The sequence below is a fragment of the Anabrus simplex genome, chromosome 4 (genome assembly GCF_040414725.1).
Source record: "Anabrus simplex isolate iqAnaSimp1 chromosome 4, ASM4041472v1, whole genome shotgun sequence".
NCBI lineage: Eukaryota > Metazoa > Arthropoda > Insecta > Orthoptera > Tettigoniidae > Anabrus > Anabrus simplex.
In genome coordinates, this window is record NC_090268.1 from 392,810,685 (window position 1) to 392,828,428 (window position 17,744).

At 41.1% G+C, this 17,744-nt stretch overlaps 1 protein-coding gene across 2 annotated transcripts in view; it reads left to right on the forward strand.

The window, feature by feature from the left end:
* The first annotated feature begins 4,908 nt into the window (after nucleotides 1-4,908).
* LOC136872029 (probable cytochrome P450 49a1) overlaps nucleotides 4,909-17,744 on the forward strand; it is a 100,249-nt gene continuing 87,413 nt past the window's right edge. The window contains exon 1 of one of the 2 annotated variants that reach the window (XM_067145851.2): nucleotides 4,909-5,010. The gene's annotated coding sequence lies outside the window, so the exon portion shown is untranslated. The other variant, XM_068227303.1, reaches the window with a different exon arrangement.

Genomic DNA, 17,744 nt, shown 5'->3' on the forward strand with positions numbered 1-17,744 from the left:
AACATTAACTTCTAGAATTATAGGTTTAGGGCTCATCTCTAATGTTAAGAGGCAGGTCAAGGGGCACTTCGTGTAGAGGTTTTGTCCTTTTCCCCTGACCATTCATACATACTATAAGGGTTTATGTAAAATAAATAATGAATGAATGACTGAATGAACTTGAAGTTTTTGGATTATACAGAACTGACGCTGATACGGAATAACCAGAAATGCGAGAAACTACGCCGACGTGAACGTTATTGTAGCGGGTGACCTCAATTTACCAAATGTCATTTGGTATTGTAATGCGAAGGACAGAAAGCATGATCATCAAATTGTAAATAAGTTAATTTGGGAAAGACAGCTGAATCAGTACGTAATGGAGTTACCTAGAGGGAAGAATATTCTGGACGTGTTCCTGGGGAAACCAGATGAGCTCTATAGTGAAACTGAAGTAATAGATGGTATTAGTGATCACGACTTTTTCGTCGTAGTTAAAAATAAATGCCATCGAAAGGAATGTTGTAAAGGTAGGAATATTTCGTAGTATCATATGGCTGATAACACAGGCACGAGGGAGTTTTTGAAACGTGATTATGATCGGTGGAAAACGGGAAGTAAACATGTAAACAGACTGTGGGATGAGTTTAAAGAAATTTTGAGCAATGTGAATACCGGTATGTACCGTTAGAGGTAGTAATGAATGGTAAAGAACCGCTATATTATAGCAGAGAAGCAAAGAGACTAAGAATGAGGTGCAGGTTGGAAAGAAATAAGAGTTAGAAATGGCTGTGAAAATAAGGAGAAATTGAAGGAACTTAATAGGAAATTGAAACTAACAATGAAGTCAGCTAACGGTAACATAATTTAAGCACATTTGTCAGTCATACAAATTTTAGTTAAAAAAGGAAGGAAATGTACAGGTACTTTTGGGCAGAAGCAGGTTCCAAGTAAGACGCTCCAGGAATCATTAATTAACAAGGAGAGTGTGTAAGTGAGGATATATAATTGGCAGAAATATTCAGTCAGCAGTATGTAAAGATCGTTTGTTACAAATTTGATATCCAGATAGAGGAGGAGGTGACTAATACTGACGAAGAATTGAAATTTACCTATGATAACAATTATGTTTACGATAAGATACAAAATTTTAAAACTAAAAAAGCAATTGGAAATGATAAGATTCCTGGAGATATACTAAAGGCTATGAGTTGCTATATAGTGTCATATCTGAAATACTAATTTGAATAATTTTTGAGTGAAGGAGCTTTACTAAATGAATGGAGAGTTGCCACAGTATCCCCTTTGTATAAAAGGAAAGGCAGATACATATAAAGCCGAAAAATTCAGCCCAGGAAGATTGACATGCGTTGCATGTAAGCTTTGGGAAAGCATTCTTTATTATTATACAAATAGACAGGTTTGCGAAATTAATAACTGGTTCGGTAGAAGGCAGTTCCGGTTTAGGAAATTTTATTCAACAGAAGCTCAACTTGTAGGATTCCAACAAGGTATAGCAGATGTTTTACATTCAGGAAGTTGAATGGACTGCATCGCGATTGATCTATCTTGGAGTTTGATAGTGTATATCATGGGAGACTACTGTAAAAAATGAGTGGAATCTGACTGGACAAAAGTGTGACTGAATGGGTGGCTTTATTTGAAGAAAACTACAACTCACTGAATTAGAGTAGGTGAAGCATTGTCAGTTCCTGTAATCATTAAGAGGGGAATTCCTCAAAGCAGTACTATTGGACTTTTATGGATTTTTATGTATATAAACGATATGAGTAAAAAACTGGAATAAGACAAAAGGATTTCTGTATAGAGTAATAAATGATTAACAAGTTTGTGAGCGACTGCAGAAAAGACCTCGACAATGTTGTGAGATGGACAGCAAGCAGTGGTCTCTCGAATTCACGCCATATAGGTGACCTGCAGGTATATGAGGATGAGGCCCTACCTAAAGCAATCGGATGAAAAAAATCACAACGTCGAAATTGGTCAATTCAGCAACCGCACTGTTTTCCCTGCCAGCAACTCCTCCTCCTTATCAACGGTGCACGTACCGTGTAATAACCCGGGCATCAATGAAAAACAGCCTGCAATAACGAGACATTGGGAGTGAACAGCCGATACCTAATCCGTTGAAGTAAGAAGAAGTAAGAGAAAAAGTATCACTCGCACAGCCTCAAATGAAATCAATTAACTTAATACAACACAAGCGCCAATGATGATCCTTCAGATCTCCTCTGAGAAAACTAAAGTTCATAGAGAACATCAAGCTGGTATCCAGAGAGCTGGAACAGTGGAAAATCAGGCATGAAGAAAAATTGTAAGTACCTCTGTAAGTGAATGGAACCTAACATCCATAAGAAAATTCACTCCCATCGTTTTCCATTTTCAAACCAGCCAAATGCTGGGGCTGTACTTTAATCAAGGCCAAGATCGCTTCTTTCCCACTCATAGTCATTTCCTGTCGCATAGTAACTATGATCACTGCAGAATGCACACATGAACTATCTAGTAATAATAGTAATAATAAGTTAATAATAATAATAATAATAATAATAATAATAATAATAATCAACGAAATATTACAGTACATTGGCATACTGAGAAAAGCCCTAGAGAATGTAAGCGTGCATTAATTCATCCACTTCGTAAAAAAGCAAAAAAATCAGTTATGGACAACTAGAGCGGAATTTCTATACTGTCGATCATCTATAAAATCCTCTCTAATGCCCTGGTTAATAGGTTGGAAGAAAAAACACAGCACATACTGGGTGAATATCAGGCAGGATTTCGAAAGTGGATATCGTGCGTGGAGCAAATATTCAACCTTAAAACTATTCTTCAATTTCGAAATACAAGACAAACGGTGGTCACTTTTATTGACCTGGAAAAGGCACACGATTCTGTAGACCGATATACAGTGTTTGGCGTGTTACAGGAATTTCACGTTGTTAGGTTAACAAGGTAATTGATGTAGCAAACATTGACTGACACAACATCGAAAGTAAATTATTAGGAGAAATTTCAGAACCATTTGAAATCGAAACGGGAGTCAGACAAAGAGATGGATTACCTTCCATAATGTTTAATTTAGTTCTGAGAAAAGTGATTAGGATACGACAAAATGAAACTGAAGGCATAAATATTGCTAGATGTCTCCAAAACAAAATTCACCTTAGTTGCCTAGCATTTGATAATGATATTTCTATTCTGTCAAACAACAGACAGAAAGCAATCCAGTTTGTAGAAAAAACTTCATAAAAATCATACAAAACAGGACTCCAAATTTTTTTGTAAAGACAAAGTATATGAAAGGGAATAAATCGAATTTCAACAGTAAACCAAATAAGGAAATATCGCTTAAGTAGACACATTTATCTTGGTGAAATTATTGAACCAGCAGGATTAAATCGACAAGCTAACAAAGAAAGAGCTGCAAAACTTCAAAGAGGATACAAAATTACTTGGAACAGATACAATAAAATAAGTATATCAAAAGGGGCAAAATTACATTATAACACAGTATTTAAAACAGGAGCATTTTATGCATCTGAAAGTAGTATAATTGGTAGCAAATCTCGAATGAAGGTGATCGAAAATCAATAATGGAAAATCAAAATCTTAGGACCAGAATGAGAAAATGGAATTTGGATGAAAAAATCACATAAAGTCTATCTAGTTACTGAAAAAATCAGACACAATCAAAGGCGTGCTCGGTTCGCCCGAAACGACGTGGGTTCGAATCCCTGTCGGGAAGTTGTACAATTTAAGAAAGATTTCCACTTCCGGAGGTGCACATGGCCCTAAGGTTCGCTCAGCCTACACCAAAATTGAGTACCAGGTTAATTCCTGGGGGCAAAGGCGGACGGGAGTAGAACTAACCACTCTACCCCATCTAATGCCGAGGTTACGGATAGTGGAAGCCTTGACCTTTCAGCCCTCCAAGGGCCTTCATGGCGTTGCTTTGCTTTTTACATAATGATATTTGTTTTTACGTCAACTAATGAATTTTTACGGTTTCCGGAGACGCCAAGGTGCCGGAATTTATCCCGCAGGAGTTCTTTTATGTTCCAATAAATCTACCGACACTAGTCTGACGTAATTCAGCACCTTCAAATACCACCGGACTGAGCCAGAAGTTGGAGTCAGAAGGCAATCAGATTATTATTATTATTATTATTATTATTATTATTATTATTATTATTATTATTATTATTATTAAAATGAACGAATAAATCATAAGTGGAAAGAACAGGAAAGTATGTTTTTCCTTATGTTCAATTTCATTTTACTAATTTTGTTTGGATTGATTATTTTTTGCTAGTTGCTTTACGTCGCACCGACTCAGATAGGTCTTATGGTGACGATGGGACAGGGAAGGGCTAGGACTGGGAAGGAAGTGGGCGTGGCCTTAATTAAGGTACAGCCCCAGCATTTGCCTGATGTGAAAATGGGAAACCACGGAAAACCATTTTCAGGGCTGCCGACAGTGGGGTTCGAACCTACTATCTCCCGAATACTGGATACTGGCCGCACTTAAGCGACTGCAGCTATCGAGCTCGGTGGATTGATTAGACTCTACAATTCTTTGATTCTTCTGTTCTCACCATGCACTGCTGTATGCAGGTTTCGGGAGAGCTGGCTATCAAAAACCACTTATGGCTGAGTTTTCCATGCCTGTCCCATCCTGCGGACAATGTATTTTATATAATGTGTTAGCCAAGGTCAACTCCGCACGTTTAAATGTATGAAGTTTGAAAAGAACTGACAATCCTGATAATTACAAAAAAAAAAAACAGGTTGGAACACTCATGACCTTGTAGCAGAGTAAGATTTTAGAAGTCATCTTTCTTAACTGTAATCAACTGATGACGTGGTTCACTCTGCAGATAAGAGCGATACCACTGTTTAGTATTTATGTGTAGCCACAGTCTGGTTTCAGCGTCAGTGAGTGAAGGTCATATGTACCCTTCAGTGCCAGAGAGGTTGTAATTCTGATTGAAGTAGGAGTGTGAGGTAGGGTTTTCATATTCAAATCGATTCTATTGGAAGTAAGTTGTAGTATAATTTGACAGACTCTGGTGGATGGTAGTTCTGTTGATATACTGATGGCCTGCTTTTATCACCATCTCAGTTAAAAGAATGGTACTTTATTAAATTTTGTGATTTGATTGGGAAGTGGAGCATGAACATGAGTGTTTATTACTTTACTTAAAGAGAACTTCAGCTGGCAGAAGACCATGAAATTGAAGGCCAAGTGATAAATACTAACTGGGTATAGTATTCAATTTTTGATTATATTGTGTTCTAACCTAACCCTAACTACAGCCCTGCAGGGCCATGGCCTACCAAGCGACCGCTGCTCAGCCCTAAGGCCTGCAGATTACGAGATGTCGTGTGGTCAGCACGACGATCCTCTCGGACGTTATGCTTGGCTTTCTAGGACGAGTGATAGAAGTCGAACGGAGACTTAGAGAAACTAACAATGTGCGTTAAGTGTCCTGTATCCTTCACACCGTATAAGGGACGTTTCTTAGTCTATATGGATCATACTCATCTCTCGTCCCATTGCGCACAGGATCATAAACGGGAAGATAAATTTAGCTTATATTTAGTAAATTTCAGTTTCATTTAGCTCAGCATCTAGCAAAGTTTCTTAATACCTTACCATCCTTAAACCCCATATCTGCCCACATTTCTATTTATGGAACATATGCATTAACCTAGTTAATTTTAATATATCTTCTTCCGTGGTGGATAATTTGATAACATCTTTTATTTTATTAAAATTATAATTTGCTTTACGTCGCACTGACACAGATAGAATTCATGACGAGGATGGGATAGGAAAGGGCTACGAGTGTGAAGGAAGCGGCCGTGGTTTTAATTAGTGTACAGTCCCAGCATTTGCCTGGTGTGACAATGGGAAACCATGTAATAGCACATTTAGGGCTGCCGACAGTGGATTCTTAACCCACTATCTCCCAGGTAACTTAATTTACTTAAAATTTAAATTTAAAACTAGGTTCTTACATGTTTAGTGTTCTTATAACTAACTCATTATATGCCAGTATATAAACTAGGTATTAGAGGTTTTTGATTACCTCAGTGGCTTAAGAGCTCTCTGCCTACGCAGAAGGCCGAGGGTCGAATCCTGGTGGAACGTGGGTTGAGATTTTCATCTCAGAAATCCTGTAGGGTCAGGAAGGGCGTGCTGTTGTATGGGTCATCAGTTCATAGACTCGTTTGGTGCAGTATCACATGGTACCCCATCCTATGCTAAACTTTTTCAGTTCTGCGTAACTACTGCATGCCACATCAACTCTAGTCTGTCATATTCCAACGTTGGTCCACCCCTTCCGTTCTTACCGCAAACACTTCCCTCAAAAACAAACTGGACAAGTCGTTCTCCTATCATCAACTCGATTCAGTATCCCTTCATTTGTCATTCGAGAATAAAATATTATAATAGGCTGCGTTCATTTTGCTCATTATATACTTAACATTTACAGAGAGAGAGAGAAATGAAATTAGATTATGTGACTTTTAGCTTCCCCTAACATTCTTCTGTAACACCACATTTCAATGTCAAAGTTCGAAGTACATCTATTTTAAAGAAAAACGTTCCTTGCTTGTGCTAGTCTGCATTTTAGACCCTCCTTACTTCTGCCATATTTAGTTATTTCCTGCTCAATTAAAAACAATCATATACTTCTTTTCAGAATTAATTTCCTGATCTAATATTTCCTGCATCACCTGACTTCGTTCGACTGCACTCCATTACGTTTATTGTGGATTTATTTATTTTTCTCTTTTACTCCTTGTCCAAGACTGTGTCCATCGTGTTCAACAACTTCCCCAAACCTTCTGAAGTCTTGGTTAAAGTAACAATATCATCGGAAAATCTCAGAGTTTGGTTTCCTTCTGCTTGAATTGTGATTTCGTTTCCGAATTCCTCTTCCTTTATTTTCGGTTCTACATAATCATGGAAAATGAGAGAGGACAAAGTGCAGCCTTGCCTCACTGATTTCTGGATTGGTTCCTTTTTTCATACCCATCGATTCTAATCACTGCAGACTGATTTTTGCAAATATTGTAGATTTTTCTTCTTTCTCGGTACCTGATGCCGATCATTCTCGGGGTCTCAAATAGCATGTTCCAACCAAAATTATCGAATATATTTTCTATATTTACGAATGCCATTTACGTAGGCTTGTCCTTCTTGATTCGGTCCTCCAAGATCAGATGTAAATTCAGAGCTGCTTCACGTCTGAAGACTCGAAAGTTACAGTCCGGTACAGGAAGAAAATGATGATAGTGAAGTAGACGGATAAAAAAGATGCTCATACGGTTAGTGCTGTCCACGAGAACAGTGTTCAACTTTTAATTAAAAAGAGAGGAAATCGTAAGTTCAAGACTACTCTGAGTACAAAGTACAGTAAAGGAATGGGAGGAGCCGATTTATCTAATCAAAGTGTCCGTCGCCAATTACTCTGCGATACGAACGAGACTATATATGAAAGTGCTGAGGCACGTATTCATCATTGCTGTTTTCAATTAATTTGTTCCATCCCGAAAGAAAGGTGGGACGGATTCTCAACTGAGTTTTCGTCTCAATGTGGTATCAATGTGGAATTGACAGGAGTATTGTGATTCGACATTGAAACCAAAACGTCCAAGCAGAAATTCCGGAGATCCAGTGCAACGACTAACTGCACGTCTCTTCATATCTGGGAACCCTCCGACCGGAAGTAGGAATCACTTAAGAAAACATGCTGTCAGCCTGCCAAGACGAAGGCAGTGGGAAAATGTCTACTGTTGTGAAGAATATGACGTAGCACTTTGTGCTTGTCCATGCTTCCGAATTTACCACCTGTGAGCAATTTCTGAATGGCCTATAAACCACAAAGTTTTTATAACCTATTGCTGCATATCTGGAAACTTGGGAAAGGGCATCATACTAATGCATGGAACACTTTTTATATTCACTTTATTCGTGACACTTTCCGTATATTTATTTGATCGTTCAGCGTTAATTACGAGCGGTATATGGCAACAATGTACGAATTGTGGAAGGAATCACATTCAGAGAGTTTGCAAAAGAACGTGCAGGAGGAAAGTTGATAGTGACTGCGTGATCAGGATTCTGATATTCATGGCTAAAGACAGCCATGGACAACACGTCCATAGTTTTGAAACTGTACTTTCACACGTGAGCATTATTAAAGCATGGAAGTTTCAGAATCAAAATAATTTCTACAGTGCGTCTCTTCCTTAAAAGACAATACGCGTTAAACGAGGCGCACATACAAAGTTGTGCAAGGCCAGGCACATGATATGACAACAGGCGCGTTTTCGTGATATACCACAATATTTCTTATATACAGTGCCCTATTTTTAATTCGAACTCCAAGGGGAATCAGAAGAATCGAATTGTCTGAAATTCGAGTTAAACGAGGATAATTTGACGAAAATGTAATACAGTACGTCACTGTATAGCTACATAGCATTTAATAAATTGTAATAGTTATTGGTGTAAGAGAAAATTGAAGAAACCTATCCTTGTCTGTGTATAATCCCAGTGTCAGTTCAGTGACTTTAAGTAATATACACATCAAAACCTGCTCCCGAATAAGTTGACTCTAGATATAAAAAAGTACAAAAAAATGGTCTTGGATGAATATATCAAAGTAAGACAATATAAATGAACTTAAAGTTAGGGGAACCCCTGCAATTTTATTTATAAGCTGCCATATTATTATGATTCATGGTGCGGGTTACTGCAGTCACGTCCGAGTTCGTGAACCATGGGCAACTGCTGAGTGGCCTAGTAAGCGGTCCTGAGAGTCGGGATACCAGTTGCTACGGAATGGGAGTGGGCATCTCGGAAATATTCTGAGTCATGGACTTCCTTGTGTTCAGGAGGCTAGGACTACACAAGCCACCGGTGGTCCCTAACACGTTAGAGGAGAGATCCTTTCTTGAATTATACGTAAGAGGGTAGCATCCTGCTTTGTGAATTTACCGAACTACGAACATTTAAGCAAGCCTCAGACCTATGGGAGTAACGCAGTCCCACTCCCATTTGACAGGCGAGGGACTCCTTGGAAACAACTTGCCGAACAAAATTGAATTATATAGCGAGCTATCTATATTAATGGGGCTTGTGGAAGAAATAAAGTAGAACTGGCTGAGTCAGCAAAGAGGATGCATCCGGATGGCATAGTAGTAAGTGACATTCTGGTAAGGAGAGATAACGAGGAAGAGGTAGGATATTATAAAGTGTACTTGACGGGTGTTAAAAAGGGAAAGGCAGAGTGTGGGGCAGGGCTGTTCATCAGGATTACTATTGCATGCAACATACTTTCTGTTAGGCACGTAAATGAGCGAATGTGTGGGTAAATTATGCAGTTGGAGGAATTAGGACGAGAGTTGTCTCAGTGTATTCACCATGCGAGGGTGCAGATGGGGATGGAATTGACAAGTTTTACAAAGCATTGACTGACATCGTATTCAGGGTCAACAGAAAGGATAGGATAGTGCTAATGGGCGATTTAAATGCCAAAACTGGAAATGGTAATGAAGGCTACGAAAGGGTGATTGGTAAATGTGGGGAAGATATGGAAGCTAATAGGAATGGGAAACGTCTTCTGGACTTCTGTGCTAGTATTGGTTTATCAGTTACGAATACATTCATTAAGGATAAGGCTATTCACCGCTACACATGGGAGGCTGGAGGTATCATGTTCAGAATAGACTACATCTTCTCCGACTTCAAATTCAGGAAATCTGTTAGGAATGTACGGGTTTTTCGGGGATTTTTCCATGAAACAGGCCACTATCTGATCTGTAGTGAACTAAGTATCTCTAGGCCTAGGATAGAGAAAGTGAAATCTGTCTGCTAACGAATAAGGATAGACAATCTCCACGACGAGGAAAATGGACAGAAGTACATGGATATAATCAGTGAGAAGTTCTGAAGAATGAACAGCAAGCAGTTTCAGGATATAGAAAGGGAATGGGTGGCATAGAGGGATTCTGTTGTAGCATCGGCAAGGGAATGCCTAGGAACATATGTGTGTAAAGATGGGAAAAGAGAACATCTTGGTGGAATGATGAAGTGAGAGCAGATTTTAAACATAAAAAGAAGGCTTTTCAGAAATGTCTCCAGACAAGGACTGATTCAGGCAGGGAATTTTACGTATATGAAGTAAACAGAGCAAAACAAATAGTTGTTGAATCCAGAAAGAAGTCGTGGAAAGGTTTCGGTAACAACCTGGAAAGGCTAGGTCAAGCAGCAGGGAAACCTCTGAACACTAATAAAGAATTTTAAGAAGTGAGGGAAAAATTAAATGAACAGTGTTTTGGGTAATTCAGGTGAACTCATAATAGACCCCAGGGAATCACTGGAGAGGTGGAGGGAATATTTTTAAAATCTTGTCAACGTAAGAGGAAATCTTCGTGGTGGTATCGCGAACAACCAAGCTTATGGGAAGGAGGAAAATAATGTTGGTGAAATTACGCTTGAGGAAGTAGAAAGGATGGTAAATAAACTCCATTGTTATAAAGCATCAGGAATATATGACATTAGACCTAAAATTGTGAAGTATAGTGGGAAGGCAGGGATGAAATGGCTTCATATAATAATATAATGTGCATGGAGTGTTGGTAAGGTACGTTCAGATAGGACAAAAGCAGTAATTGCACCTATCTATATCAGCAAGGAACAGGAATGATTGCAACAACTATCGAGGTATCCCATTGATTCGTATACCAGGCGAAGTATTCACTGGCATCATGGAAAGGAGGGTGTTATCAGTGGTTGAGAGGAAGATGGATGAAAACCAGTGTGGTTTAAAACCACAGAGGGTCTGATCATGGTCAAGATCAGATATACAGTATTCGGCAGGTAATTGAAGAATGCTACGAGAGGAATTGTCAGTTGTATGTATGTTTCGTAGATCTAGAGAAAGCATATGAGAGGGTACCAAGGAAAAAGTTATTCACCATACTGGCGGACTGTGGAATGAAGGGTAGATTATGAAAATCAGTCAAAGGCATTTATGTTGATAATTGGGCTGCAGTGAGAATTGAAGGCATTTCTTGGTTCAGGGTACTTACAGGGTTTAGACAAGGCTCTATTCTTCCACCTTTGTTGTTCGTAGATTACATGGATCATCTGCTGAAAGGTATAAAGTGTCAAGGGGAGATTCAGTTATGTGGAAATGCATTAAGCAGTCTTACCTATGTTGACAACTTGGTCTTAAAGGCAGATTGTGCCAAAGCCTGCAGTGTAATATGTTGCAACTGAAAATAGTGCAATGAGTATGGCTTAAAAATTAGCCTTTCGAAGACTAAATTGATGACAGTAGGTAAGAAATTCAACAGAACTGAATGTCAGATGGGTGATACAAACTGAAACCGGTAGAAAATTTCAATTATTTAGGATTTGTGCTCTCGCAGGATGGTAATATAGTAAGTGAGATTGAATGAATGTGCCGTAAATCTACTGCAGTGAGCTCGCAGTTGTGATCATCAGTATTCTGTGAGAAGGAAGTCAGCTCCCGAACGAAACTATCTTTACATCGGTCTGTTTTCAGACCAACTTTGCTTTACGGCAGCGAAAGCTGGGTGGACTCAGAGTACCCTATTAATAAGTTAGAAGTAACTGATATGAAAGTAGCGAGAATGATTGCTGGTAAAAACAGATGGGAACAGGGGCAGGAGGGTACTCGGAATGAGGAGGTAAAGGCTAAGTTAGGAATGAACTCGATGGGCGAATCTGTACGTATAAACTGGCTTCGGTGGTGGGGTCATTTGAGGCGAATGGAGGAGGATAGGTTGCATAGGAGAATAATGGGCTCTGTTATAGAGGGTAAGAGAAGTAGAGGCAGAGCAAGCCGGCGATGGCTAGACTCAGTTTATAGCGATTTAAAGGTATATCATTAAATGAGGCCACAGCACTAGTTGCAAATAGAGGATTGTGGCGACATTTTGTACATTCACAGAGGCTTACAGACTGAACGCTGAAAGGCATAAAGGTCTATAATTATGATATATATATATATGGAAAATGAAATGGCGTATGGCTTTTAGTGCCGGGAGTGTCCGAGGACATGTTCGGCTCGCCAGGTGCAGGTCTTTGGATTTGACCCCTGTAGGCGACCTGCGCGTCATGATGAGCTCCGTGCCAGAGAAATCAACCATTGATGGTTAAAATACCCGACCCTGCCGGGAATCGAAACCGGGACCTCTGTGACCAAAGGCCAGCACGCTAACCGTTTAGCCATGGAGCCGGACTATATATGGATGTACACTGACTGACAGAGCAAATGCAACACCAAGAAGGAGTGGTTCGAAAGGGATGAAAGTTGAGTAAAAAACAGAGACGGCACGGACGAATAATTGATGTTTATTTCAAACCGATATGCAGGTTACACAATGCGCACGGCATCGACTCAGTAGGATGTAGGACCACGGCGAGCGGCGATGCACGCAGAAACACGTCGAGGTACAGAGTCAATAAGAGTGCGGATGGTGTCCTGAGGGATGGTTCTCCATTCTCTGTCAACCATTTGCCACAGTTGGTCGTCCGTACGAGGCTGGGGCAGAGTTTGCAAACGGCGTCCAATGAGATCCCACACGTGTTCGATTGGTGAGAGATCCGGAGAGTACGCTGGCCACGGAAGCATCTGTACACCTCGTAGAGCCTGTTGGGAGATGCGAGCAGTGTGTGGGTGGGCATTATCCTGCTGAAACAGAGCATTGGGCAGCCCCTGAAGGTACGGGAGTGCCACCGGCCGCAGCACATGCTGCACGTAGCGGTGGGCATTGAACGTGCCTTGAATACGCACTAGAGGTGACGTGGAATCATACGCAATAGCGCCCCAAACCATGATGCCGCGTTGTCTAGCGGTAGGGCGCTCCACAGTTACTGCCGGATTTGACCTTTCTCCACGCCGACGCCACACTCGTCTGCGGTGACTATCACTGACAGAACAGAAGCGTGACTCATCGGAGAACACGACGTTCCGCCATTCCCTCATCCAAGTCGCTCTAGCCCGGCACCATGCCAGGCGTGCACGTCTATGCTGTGGAGTCAATGGTAGTCTTCTGAGCGGACGCCGGGAGTGCAGGCCTCCTTCAACCAATCGACGGGACGGGAAATTGTTCTGGTCGATATTGGAACAGCCAGGGTGTCTTGCACATGCTGAAGAATGGCGGTTGACGTGGCGTGCGGGGCTGCCACCGCTTGGCGGCTGATGCGCCGATCCTCGCGTGCTGACGTCACTCGGGCTGCGCCTGGACCCCTCGCACGTGCCACATGTCCCTGCGCCAACCATCTTCGCCACAGGCGCTGCACCGTGGACAAATCCCTATGGGTATCGGCTGCGATTTGACGAAGCGACCAACCTGTCCTTCTCAGCCCGATCACCATACCCCTCGTGAAGTCATCTGTCTGCTGGAAATGCCTCCGTTGACGGCGGCCTGGCATTCTTAGCTATACACGTGTCCTGTGGCACACGACAACACGTTCTACAATGACTGTCGGCTGAGAAATCACGGTACGAAGTGGGCCATTCGCCAACGCCGTGTCCCATTTATCGTTCGCTACGTGCGCAGCACAGCGGCGCATTTCACATCATGAGCATACCTCAGTGACGTCAGTCTACCCTGCAATTGGCATAAAGTTCTGACCACTCCTTCTTGGTGTTGCATTTGCTCTGTCAGTCAGTGTATGTATGAAATATTATTCTTTAATGTAGTTGAAAGTTTTACAAGAAATGTACCGGTACTGTATTAACACTAGTGAATAAACAGCATTGACACAAAATTTAGCACATGTAACAATACACTAATTCCATTGTTCACTTTAAAAATTTAGTGATTTTTGTCTGTTCGTGTTTGTTCAATTTTACATGATATACACAACAATTTAGTTTTAATTTAAACATGCTATCACGATTTTGAAAGCTTCAGGCGTGGTCGGTACAAGCTATTCTATTCATTACTGCCCTCCTATTAATCATTAGATAGAATGGAATTTTGTAGCAATCTGGCAGCTTGTCGTCTTCTGACACATCTCCGCATACTGCAACTTCAGGATCAACAGATAAATACACGTCATATCTGACTTCAGGAAATTATTTCTTGCCATCGCTCACGTTCCATTTCTAGTCCTTCTGGAACTGTTTCCTTATTCCAAGGTTGACAACTTTGGGATGGCTGAAGGGGAAGTTTTCCCGAGGCCAAGTGCAGACGCCAATAGAAAAGCGATGGCTAAGCCTGTTAACAATAGGTTCTACTGACCTTAAATAGGAAGCTACAATACTATAATACAATAATTTGAAGGCTTTAATCCGTGGAATCGTTGAAAATGTACTTGTGAAACAATCCTGATTTCGAACTATCCAAATTTAAGCATCGTAAATTCGAATTATAAGATTTTTTTTTTGCATCGATTAGAATAGGAATTTGAAGGGAAATACACTTTTGTACGAATTGCCAAATTTTCGAAATATCCAGTGTTGAATTAATCAGAGACCACTGTACTTTTTTGTTGTATATAATTGTACCTCATGCACTAGAGGTCGATCGGCAATACAGGTGGCAGCGCGCCGGCCTCTCATCACTGGGTACCATGGTTCAAATGCCAGTCACTCCATGTGAGATTTGTGCTAGAGCCAGGACAGATTTTCCTGCGGGTACTCTGGATTTCCCTGTCATCTTTAATTCCAGCGAAACTCTCCAGTATCATTTCATCTGCCAGTCATTAATCGTTGCTTCAGAGCAGTGCGACAGTGTTCATTATTTGGGAGATAGTGGGTTCGAACTCAACTGTCGTCAGCACTGAAGGTGGTTTTCCTCGTTTTCCCATTTTAATACCAGACAAATGCCGGGGCTATACCTTCATTAATGCCACTTCTTTCTCACGTCTAGCTCTTTGCAGTCCCATCGTCGCCATAAGACATCTCTGTGTCTGTGCGACGAAAAGCAACTTGTAAAAAATATATCGTGGTGCAACAGTGTTCTGATCTCGAGGTACTAAAACACCGTGCCACATGGTTTAAAATTTATTTAGTGAAGCTCCTGACTCCTGTATGGCAGACCATCACTTGAGGTGTCATTTGCTTTGCCTCAGTGGGTTGTACATATATATGGCAAAAGACGATCAAATAGAAGTCATGCGAGTAATTTCCATTGTGAGAAAGTGCTAAAAAGGTGCCTTTCTTTCCTAAAAGAGGTGCTGGCCTTCTGATCCATAAATTGGCAGATTCAATCCTGGCCTTTGCCTGAGAAGGGAACTGCAGAATTTAAAGGTGGAATAAGTAAGCTCTTATTAAAGCCAGGAACAGTTCTTCGGCCATTACACACTGTTCAGTTTTGGACTTCTTCTGTAAACTTTTCTCTCTTGCCCCGGGACGATTACATACAACACATTATAGTTTATATTGGGGTACATAATGGTGTAATGGTTTAGCTGCTTGCCTGTTATCCCGGCGACCGATTTTTAATTATTTGGTGTTGCTGGGGTAGGATTTTCAGGAAGGCCATGTGACCTAAAATCCCCGGTCACAATTCCTTCATGGCTCGGTGCATGCAGGAATCCTGAGCAAGCGGTATATACTGTGGAAAAAGAAGCAGAAGAAGATAATGATGATGATGATGATGATAATGATGATGATGATGATGATAATGATGATGATAGTTAATATTATTTGGCTTCCAGCTACAATCATTTGTTGTTTGTGATATAATTGCTGTATACTCGTACTTTGGGGGTTATGAAGTAAAACAATTGTATCTTGGGGATACGCCAAACAAAACGTTTGAATACCACTGCACTATATCATACCTGCTTTCATTAAAAAATGTACTATTTGCTTTACGTCACACCGACAACTATAGGTCTTATGGCGACAATGGGAGAGAAAAGGGCTAGGAGTGGGAATCAATCGGCCGTGGCCTTAATTAAGGTACAGAGTCAGCATTTGCCTGGTGTGAAAATGGGAACCATGAAAAATCATGTTCAGGGCTGGCGACAGCTCAGAGCTATGCGCCCCTAACCGCACGGCCAACTCACTCGGTGCTGTTGGATTTACTGCCATGTAAGAGCACCCCTGCGGTACAAAATTACGCCATCTCTGAGTCCCCGAAAACCTTAAAAGTAGCTAGTGAGATGCGAAGTCCATAACCCAATTATTATTCTTTCCTAAGTTGTGGCAATATTATGGGCAATAAGTGGCTTCAAATTACCGATCACGCGGTACCATATCACCAATGTCAAGCGTCAAAAGGGTCATCAGGAGCGTCCTAACACTGAGGCGTCTGAGGGTCATGAGGCGGCTTCCGTCCTGCTGGAACCCCCGCCGAGCACGTCCACTGCCGCAATGGTGGAAAACAATTTGGAACGCACGGTCTTCATTTTGTGCAAATTCGTTTAGAAGCGAGGAAATAAACAGCCCCGGCAGGTCAACTGAGTATAGGGAGGTTCGATTCCCACCTCAACCATACTCGAAGTGGTTTTCCATAGTTTCCCACTTCCCTCCCAGGCAAATGATGGTTTTGTACCTAGCTTAAGGTCACGGCCGCTTCCTTCGCACTTCTTGTCCATCCGTTCCAATCCACCCATCCTCACCCCAATAATACCCTGTTCAGCATAGCAGGTGAGGCAGCCAGGGCGAGATATTGGTCCTTCTCCCCAGTAGTACCCACGACCAAAAATGTCACGCTCTAGGATACCATTGTGACAGTAGAGGTGGGATCCCTCGGTGAGTCCGAGGAGAAAGCAACCCTGAAGTGTAAACAGATTAAGAAAGGAAGAAAAAAAGAAGAAAAGAAAGAAAGAATAAAAGAATGTAAGTATAAAATTTCATACTCATAATCATACGATCAAATATGAAACATAGGAGTAATTTATATCGTGAAGGAGTGGAAAATTATTTATTTCTTTCCTAACAGGATCGCTGGCCTTCTGATCCCAACTTGGCAATCAAAAATTACGAGATTTTATATTGCGTCAAAACAAACCTATACAAACCTGTTCGAAATTTTCATCGAATTTGCTGCATCTTCTTTGGTCTCTAGTGAGAAATGTCGACAGTAAAAGAGCGTTTTGTGCACACATGAACGTTATATCTGATCGTAGTGAACCTTATCGGTCATTGTTATAGGGGCATGTTTTTAGCCTATGATATCATGTACCTTCAAGACCACCCTGAATAACCTTAGAGATCCTTGTATTTTAATTTATTGTCTGGGAGAAGTTGAGTGGTGCAGTGCTCGTGGGAATGGAATAGCTAAATAATTAGGAAATCTCTGGAATCTCATAAGACAAATTTATGACCCCAAGCCAAGCGCGTTAATTTAGACGCAGGACGCTAAACCCTTTACAAAAGATGGCGTGTCAACAAAGATTTGGAGCGAAAAGAAAATTAATTTATATCTTAAAGCACAGAAGAAATGCATTTAATCTGAGAAGAAAATTGCAACCTCCATAAAATGAGCAAAATTTTGATATGCGACTTGGGTATAACTAAAAGTGCATATGCGAGATAAGTACTTGGCGCGCTTCTTGCAAGGAGACCACCGGAGGGAGAATATCGCGGGGAAATACGTAGCTTGGGTACGCGAGACGTGTTATAAATATGCAGCAGTAGAGCACTCGAGACCGCACTCTTTGACTGTCTCGCGACTGCGACGGTGTGATACTACTCCAGGAGGACATCGTGAATCAGATCTAAGCGGCG